Source organism: Solanum tuberosum, unplaced genomic scaffold, assembly GCF_000226075.1.
Source record: "Solanum tuberosum cultivar DM 1-3 516 R44 unplaced genomic scaffold, SolTub_3.0 scf00514, whole genome shotgun sequence".
In the NCBI taxonomy this organism is placed as follows: Eukaryota; Viridiplantae; Streptophyta; class Magnoliopsida; order Solanales; family Solanaceae; genus Solanum; species Solanum tuberosum.
The window spans coordinates 43110-52802 of NW_006239454.1; the positions used below are offsets into that span (position 1 = coordinate 43110).

Genomic DNA, 9693 nt, shown 5'->3' on the forward strand with positions numbered 1-9693 from the left:
TCAATACCCCACACATCAAACAATTCCACCTCTAGAATAGGTGTCATGGGTAGCTCATGGCGCCGAGAGATGGCTCTTTGCCGCTGGCACACATCACAACTCCTTACTATATCCACTGCATCTTGATGAATTATAGGCCAGTAATACCCACATTGAAGTATCTTGTGAGCTGTTCGAGCACCACCATGATGACCACCAACTGGAGATGAGTGACAGGCCTCCAAGATATGCAACATTTCGACTTCCGAAACACATCGCCTAATTATATTGTCAGCACACACCTTGTACAGATATGGTTCATCCCAAAAGTACTTGTCTACATCATGCAGGAACCTTTTCTTTTGCTGATATGTTAGTCCCTCAGGCATTAAGTCACTGACCAGAAAATTAGCATAATCAGCAAACCAAGGAATAAGGTCAAGAGTAGCAGCTAATACCTGCTCATCCGGGAATGTGTCATCTATCTCGAGCTCAAGTTCTTCCTTCTTTGCAACTTCCAAACTAGACAGGTGATCAGCTACCTGGTTCTCACAACCTCTCCTGTCTTTCACTTCGAAGTCAAACTCTTGAAGAAGCAATACCCATCTGATCAGCCTAGGCTTGGCATCTTTCTTTGCCATGAAATGTCTCAAAGTAGCATGGTGTGTGTGAACTATCACTTTAGTGCCCAGAAGATAAGCTCTGAACTTTTCAAAAGCATACACTACAGCCAATAGTTCCTGTTCAGTGACTGTGTAGTTTCGCTGTGCCCCATTTAGCGACTTACTAGCATAGTAAATCGGATGGAACATCCTGTTGCGCTTTTGTCCCAACACAACTCCTAATGTAGTCCCACTGGCATCACACATCACCTCAAATGGCGCCGCCCAGTCTGGACCAATAATCACTGGTGCTGAAATCAGTTTCTCTTTTAGGCATTCAAAAGCTTTTAAGGCAACTCATCAAAGACAAATTTCACCTCCTTCTCTAAAAGCTTGCACATGGGGTGTGCAATTTTTTAGAAGTCTTTGATGAAACGCCTATAGAATCCGGCGTGTCCTAGGAAGCTTCGAACACCCTTCACATAGATTGGCGGAGGTAATTTTCAATCACCTCAATCTTAGCCTTGTCGACTTCAATTCCTTTCTGTGACACCTTGTGTCCAAGGACTATGCCCTCATTTACCATAAAGTGGCACTTTTCCCAATTTAGCACTAAGTTGGCTTCCTCGCATCTCTGTAAAGCCCTGCTAAGATTCAACAAACAGTCATCAAAAGTATCGCCTACTACAGAGAAGTCATCCATAAATACCTCTAGAGTGTCTTCAACCATGTCTGAAAAGATGGACATCATACACCTTTGAAATGTGGCTAGTGCATTACATAGTCCAAATGGCATACGTTTAAACGCAAAGGTGCCATAAGGACATGTAAAGGTGATGTTTTCCTGATCTTCAGGTGCAATTGATATCTGGTTGTAGCCAGAGTATCCATCTAAGAAACAGTACCATCATTTACCCGCCAACATGTCAAGCATCTGGTCAATGAAAGGCATGGGGAAATGATCTTTCAAAGTCCACGTGTTCAGCTTCATGTAATCCATGCACACTCGCCATCCAGTGACGGGTCTCTGCGGGATTAATTTATTCTTGGCATTCGCTACCACAGTCATGCCTTCCTTTTTAGGCACACATTGCACTGGACTAACACAATGGCTATCAGAAATAGGATAGACCACCACAACATCTAACCATTTGATTATTTCTTTCTTAACCACTTCTTGCATATGTGGGTTCAACCTCCGTTGGTGTTCAATACTCGGGCTGCAGTCTTCCTCAAGCTGAATCTTATGCGTGCAAATACCTGGAGGTATCCCAATTATATCAGCGATGGTCCATCCAATGGCTCTTTTGTATCTTTTTAGCACCTTGATCACCTCTTGTACTTGCTCTTCATTCAAATTTGCAGCCAATATCACGGGTAAAGTGTTATTAATACCCAAGAATACATACCTGAGGTGATTGGGTAACTGTTTCAGCTCTAACACTGGTGGCTCCTCAATGGATGGTTTCGCTGGAGGACTTGGCCTGTTTTTCAAGTCCAAGTCCAATTTCTTTGGCACATACGAATGTGTTCCATACCCTGCAAAGCATTCACGGTCTCTACATAATCAGACCGGAAATCCACATCAAAGTTCATCAGTAGTGCTGTTAATGTTTCACCAACCATTCTTACTTCTATACGTACCCTCATGTCTTCATCAGTGACTATCTCTATTGCAGATATCATATTCATATTTCGTGGCTGTTTTATTGACCTGCAAATGTTGAACCTTACCTCATCTGTGTTGAGTCTGAACTTCAACTCTCCTCTCTCAACATCCACTAAAGCCCTTCTTGTGGTAAAAAAGGGTCTTCCCAAAATTATGGGAACCTCAAAATCCACTTCGCAGTCTAGAATCACAAAATCAGCTGGAAAGATGAAAGTGTCCACCTTTACCAGTACATCACACAGGATGCCCACTAGTCTCTTTACTGACCTATCAGCCATCATCAACTTCATTGATGTAGGTTTTGGTACTCCCAAGCCTAACTTTTTATAAATGACTAAAGGCACCAGATTTATGCTAGCTCCCAGATCACATAGAGCTTTTGCAAACTTAATTGACCCAATGGTGCATGGTATTGTGAATGCACCTGGATCCTCCTTTTTCTGCACCAGAGATCTGGTAGCAATGGCACTGCAATGATGGACACCGTTAGAGAAATCATTACTTACAGCTCTTTTCTTGGTGACCAAGTCTTTCATGAACTTGGCATATCCTGGCATCTGCTCTAGGGATTCAACCAATGGAATGTTTACTGAAAGTTGTTTTACCATGGTGATGAATTTCGTAAACTTTCCATCTTCAGCTTTCTTTTTAAGCCTTTGAGGGAAAGGAGGAGGTGGCCTGGTAATCTGCTGTAAGGGCAGGTGTTCCTGAACCTCTTTCTTTTTTCCTCTCGAATGTTGTGCTTTAGGTTGAGATTGATGAGCCTCTCCCTGATCATCTACCTGTATATTCTCATTCTCCTCTATGCTAGCTTCCTCCAAGACCTGTTCATACTTAGTACCTGCAGAAATAGGGTCAGAAAGAACTTTACCACTCCTGGTGGCTATGGCCATGCAGTGTCCTTCCTTCTTGGGATTTTGAATGGTATCACTCGGTAGTGATCCGTTCTTTATCGAATTCATTGAGGTTGAGAGTTGCCCCAACTGCTGCTCTATTTGTTTAATGGAGGTGGTGTGAGAGTCCACCAACTGACTCATGCTCGAGAAGTCACCTTTCATTTCTTTCACCCCTGCATCGGTTGACTCAACCTTTTGAAGTACCTTAGCCATCATGTCTTTCAGTTTGGACCCGTTAGAACTACCACTCACCCGATCTCTATTACCTAGAGGTACATATACACCATTGCGGTCATTCATATACCCCTCTCTGTTTTGCCAGTTTCCTTGATCTCTATTTGCTGGCCTTTCATATTGACCATCCCTAGCATAGCTCCGACCTGCATTTCCAGAATTGTAACCTTGATTTCCAGAGTTATAATTCCGGAAACCTCCTTGATTTCCCAAATAGTTAGCTTTCTCAACAATGTCAAGATCCTGATCTTCATACATGTGCTACTGTCCCACAACATTCACCTTTTCAGACTTGGCAACAATGTGCTTTGTGAGCAAGTCTATTTGAGTCCTCATATGTGCCATGTCTTGGTCCCTTTCTTCTTCTCTCTTACATTGATTAGCTGAAAGTTCAAATATATACCCGAGCTCTCCTACCTCTGCATCTCTTGTGTACCATGCTCTGTTGTTCTTTGAGACATCATCTAATAGTTGCATGCTTTCTGCAAATGGCTTCCTCATAAATGAGCCTCCACAAACTGCATCAACAACAGGTTTAGTAACATAATTCAGAGACCTATAAAAGGCCTGTTTAAGATGTCTTTCAGTAAGATCATGGTTGGGTCATTTCTTTAACTTTTGGTTGAACCTCCACCAAGTAGCGTGCATGGCTTCTCCTGGTAGTTGCTTGTGTGTACTAATCTTGTCCTTCATCTGCAGCTCTTTTGATTCTGGGAAGAATCGTTCCAGGAAAGCTTCCTTCAACTCATTCCAAGTTCTGATGGAGTCATCTGGCATCTCATTCAACTAGTTAGTCGCCTCTCTCGTAAGGGACAATGGAAACAGCCTCAATCTCATTACTGTTTGATTTACCCCAGGAATCTCTTGTGACTTACAGATAGCCACAAAGTTCATCAAGTGCTGATTTGCATCATCACCAGCGGCACCCCTGAACATACCATTAAGGTTCAACAATTGAATCATAGTGCTGGTGATTGTGAACTTAACACCTGGAGGTAGTACATGTAACACTATCGCTCCAGTGGCTCCAGCTCCATCCAAATCTGCATCATTTTCATCATATATCATATGCGCTGGATGCTGAGCTCTACCCCTTGGAGCTATTGGTTGGCGCTAGGGAGGGATCAATCCATCCACTCCTCTATTCTCATCTACCACCCTAGGTTGGTTGTTACCGCCATTCTGCTGAACACCTCTTGCAGCGACTTCAGCTTCTAGTCCCAACCTTTGTCTTTGTGCCTCCAGTTCTTGTGTATTCACCATTTTTCGAAGGGTCTTTTCGAGTTCTGAGTCGTAAGAGATCAATGGAACTCCTTTACTCCTGGTACTTGGCATACACAGTAGCAATCACCTAAAAGAGACACAAACACAAAACAAAACGTAAAATTAGGAAATATAACTACAAATCGAATAAAATCTAGTAAAACACTTCTGAATTGAAATTCCCCGGCAGCGGTGCCAAACTTTATTACGTCCAAACTTACACTCCAACTAAGAAGTGTAAACGGTCGTTGTCAATTTGCATAATTCAACTAGAGTTGAGGTCGATTCCATAGAGAATTTCTTCACAGATAAAGTTTCACGGTCGCGTTTACTCAATTGTTGTTACCATTTCCTAAACAAATAACGTGGAAAGTAAATTGGGTTTGATTGAAATGTATTTTACCGCGCTCTTCCGTATATTGAGTGTCAAGTAAATCAATATTTACAGACTCTTAGCGACTTAGATAAATCTAACGCTTCTCAGCCTAATTAGATAATATCCACTCTAATTCTCTCGAACTTAAAGTGTTATCGATATTCGACTTCGCTTAATTTAATCCGGTGTTAAAGATCCCTTCTCTCGAAATCCGACCTTAACTCCAATTCGTAACTTAGTTTAGCTTTTTCCCAACTGGTGTTTTTCTCTCGAACAAACACTAGATACAAGCCTGTCTAAAGCGTGCACTCAATAGACTAAAATGATGATGAAAGCTGTAAACTACTAGTTGTAAACAAATTTTTGCCTTTTTACTAATTTTACGAAATCGCAACTAGAATATCATCATAGATCCCACACACCCAATCTTGACGTTTAGCCACTCATGTTTTTATGCAAAGAATCAATCATAGATAATGAAAACATATTAAGAATTACTTACAAAAATAATCGGTAAATCAACAACAACTTGATAGTCTCAAGATCGAAAGGAACTATGTCCAACCGAAGACAATAATCTCAATCTAAAATCTCCCCCCCAAGTTTCTTTTTGTTCCTCTTATGTAACGTCGGATGCTCCATTCTCCCCTAAAAAACGACCTAAAGTAATTCAAAATGGAATGTTTAAAATGAGTCCTAATCAAGTTAGGACTGATTTGTGAGGCCCTGTCACGGCCACTATCACGTTCCGTCAAGGGATTCACGGACCGTGAATCCCTCCCGTGGTCTTGCCTTGGATCTTCCCCCAGAGTGGGGTCTTCAAACTTGGTTGCTGGAATGTACCACGAGAGACACCACGGTCCGTAGTGAGTGTCACGTCCCGTGAAGTCACTCGTGGTCTTCACTTGTTCAAACCTTCTTGTAACTCTTTCTTGTTTTTATACTGGTTTAACTTCACGATAGGTACCACGGTCCGTGTAAATAACAAAGGCCCGTATACCCCTCCGTGAGCTTTACTTGGTTGTTCTTGCTTTTCATCTTTTCAGGGCCCAGGTCTGCCTTACTTTAACGAACTCAACCACGGACCGTTATGAAGTTAACGGTTCGTTACATTGGTCGTGAACTTCACTTGTCGACATCAGTTCTGCTTCTTTTTCTATAAAACCCAGATTCTGCCTACACAATTAACAAACCCATAAAATAATCCTAAAAATATCACTTAATTCCAGTATTAGTTCATAGTTATGAAGCGTCAAATGTGCTACGATTTCGCGGCATATCAGTGTAACCATTGGATGATTGCGAATGAGTGAGACTAAAACCAATAAAGTAATAGCGTTAGCAGTAGAATCACCTTGAATTTGTTTATCATGTGAACCAGTACCAAGTGAAACAAGAGAAACTTGTGATAGAGATGATGAAAGATGACAGTGTGGAGAGGATGGATGATGTGTTGAGGTAGGTTCTTGACTGACTGGTAGTTGAGGTTGTGACAACGTTTGTTGTATATATGTGTAGCTGGACCAATATGAGGAGTAGTAATAGCAAGAGATAGGTTTGTGTTAAGATTTGTAGATGTAACGCACACACCATCGACTTCTTGAAAAGGGAACACTCATTCATCAAACAACACATGACGTGAAATAAAAAAATTGTTAGAGACACGATTATAACACTTGTGGTCTTTGTGAGTGCGGCTATAGCCAAGAAAGACGCAAGGAGTGGAACGAGGACTTAATTTATTTTGTGAATAAGGACGAAGCCAAAGGTAGCACAAGCAACCAAAAACACGTCGTTGATTTAAATCAGGCTTGTTACCAAACAAAATTTAATATGGACTTTGATGATTTAATCAAGGAGTGGGCAGATGATTGATAACAAAAACAGTTGTTTCAAATGCATTTGTCCAAAATTTAGAAGGGACATGAGAGTGAAAAAGAAGTGCACGACCGGTTTTAGTGACATGCCTATGTTCCTTTCTGCACACCCATTGTGTTCAAGGGTATATGAACATGAAACACGTTGTGTGATTCTATGTGTGCGCAAATAGAAAGTAAAGGCTTGAAATTCATCTCCCCAATCTGCCTGAAATTGTTTAATGGAGCAACCGAAGAATTTCTCAACCAATAAAAGAAATTGATGAAAAAGATCAAGCACATATGATTTATTCTTCATAAAATATACCCAAGAATATTTTCTTAAGTAATCAAAAAATAAAAACATAAGAACGAAAACCATCATTTGAGATTTCCGAGGCTGGACCCCAAACATCTTAACAAATTAAATCTAAAGGATCACGAGCTGAATATTCAGACACGAAGAAGGGAAACTTATGAATTTTTCTCTCTACACAAGCCTGACATAATGAACTACGAGAACTGCTAGAGCTATCAAAACCTAAACTATTATTAGAGACTAAACAACGAACTGTAGAAGGAGAAACATGTCCAAGTCGAGCATGCCATGTTCCCAATGTTGCAGAGTATGACTGGATAAGAGATTGTTGTGGAGACGTAAGAAGGTTATAAAGACCATCTTCATTCGAGCCTTGAAACATTGGATCCCATGTTGCCAAATCCTTCACAAGAAAATAGTCAGGAAAAAAATCACAAGAAACATTATTTGCCTTCACAAAGGAACTAACAGAAATTAAATTTTGCTTAGCAGTAGGGACACACAAAATATTATTTAGATCAATGGAAGCACCTAAAACACGCAAAGAAGAAGAACCAATGTGAGAGATAGGTAATTTAGAATCATTACCTAGCACAACTTCTTCAGGACCTTGATATTTAGAATGAATAGCAAGATTGTCGAGATTAGCAGTAAGATAATATGTGGTGCCAATGTCCATAAGTCATGATTGACAGGGTTGTAAAGAGGTGCTAGCAAGGTTAGAAGTGGTTTATAGACACCACGATTAGTATTTCCGGTTCTCGGTGAAGGGAAAACACGAGACACATGTCCAAGTCCTCCACAATTATAACAACTGATGGCCAAAGTATACAGTGACGATACTTGTGTTACTGGATTATAGATGTCACGATCCAGAACGCCGTGAATCACACCCACACTAACCCTCCGGTGGGAGAACCATTACTACAACCCGACTAAGCAACTTGACGAAAAACTAAGCATTTAAAAATACGGAAACATGTTTAAATGTCTAAGAAAATATGGAGTTTCGTAAACTCCGAAAGTTTAACAAAAACAACTACCAAAACATTTGCGGAAAACAATCCCTAGAACCTGAAAGTCATTGTACCAAAACTCAAATTAACTAACAAGTCTAAGAAAATGGGGCGCAACCCCAAAAACTAAACAAAACACCCTAAACAAATAGTTTGAGTCTGAAAAAAGTGGACTTAAACAAGAAAGATCCATGGCATCCTGCAAGAACTGGCTCACCCTTGAATCTGATCACGCTCAATAGTCACCTAACTGAGGTCTGTGCAATATCAGAACACAACCATAGTGTACTGGTAGAATCACACGGCTACTCCCATAAGCACAATATATACAACGAACAATTACAACATAGTAAACACACATATACAAAATACATAGATCAGTCATCATTTTAGGAACAACATACAATTCCCCAATATCATTGACAGGTAAACAAAAACATAATAATCACAAATGGTCATTTCATGGAACCCACGCCCAAACTGTTAGTGTGTCAGAACGTGACACCCGATCCAATAAATGTGTCGAAACGTGACACTTGATCCAATATATGTGTCGGAACTTGACACCTCATCCAATCAGCACAAAAACAATCACAATCACACCCATAATAAACAATACTCATAGTCATACAATCAAGTAATGGGTTCATGGCATGTAATCATTCATATACATATACTCATTTGCATTAGATTCAGTTTACATTCTTTATCCTCATATATGCATGCATACAACAAAGAAATTACCGACATATATCATATAAATATGAAATCAAACCATCACCTACCTCGAAACCAAGCTTGAATCTTCCTGAGACACTTGAGTCTTCCCTTTCCGGATTCTTTCAGCTTGATCTAGGTCTATAAACGAGTAATTTATGCAAGGATTAATAAACAAGGTCTAAATTACCTGGAAAATAACACAATTATTAACCCAAGACCAAACCTAGCTCCTAATGTTCAATTAGGGCTTTTCCCACTATTAACTTTAGGCCAAAACCCTCCCACAATGATATTTACCCAAGAATCTAAGTTCTACGGATCAAAAAATGAATTAAGGGAGTAGTAATTTTATCTTTTGTCCTAGAAGTCATGGGAATATGTCAAGAAATAGCCCTGGGCCGTCTCTTAGCTCTCAAGAATGAAGGTTTGCAGAAAAAGGCGATAAGATGCACCAAAGCCACCTTTAACATACTCAACAAGATCGTCCTCCACAATAAGATGTTGTAAAACAGCAAGTTGATCAGTTATACTCTTAGCAAGTTGATCATCGAATTTTTGATTTCGATGTCGTAGCATATGTCGAAACCAATTTTTCCCAGGCACGAGATGTCTCGACACCTACTATTTTTGAAAACGAACTCTCTGACACAGAGGCGACAATCCAATGATCCTTTATTTATAGTGCTTGCATTAACCAGTCTGGAATTAGGTGTAGCAATATCACAATCTCATGTTTCTATGTATTTACTTGAATGATGCTATA

The 9693-nt window shown here is 40.2% G+C and overlaps 1 pseudogene; it reads right to left on the reverse strand.

Moving 5' to 3' along the window:
* LOC107058512 (uncharacterized) overlaps positions 1-3638 on the reverse strand; it is a 4651-nt pseudogene extending 1013 nt beyond the window's left edge.
* Positions 3639-9693: the final 6055 nt, after the last annotated feature.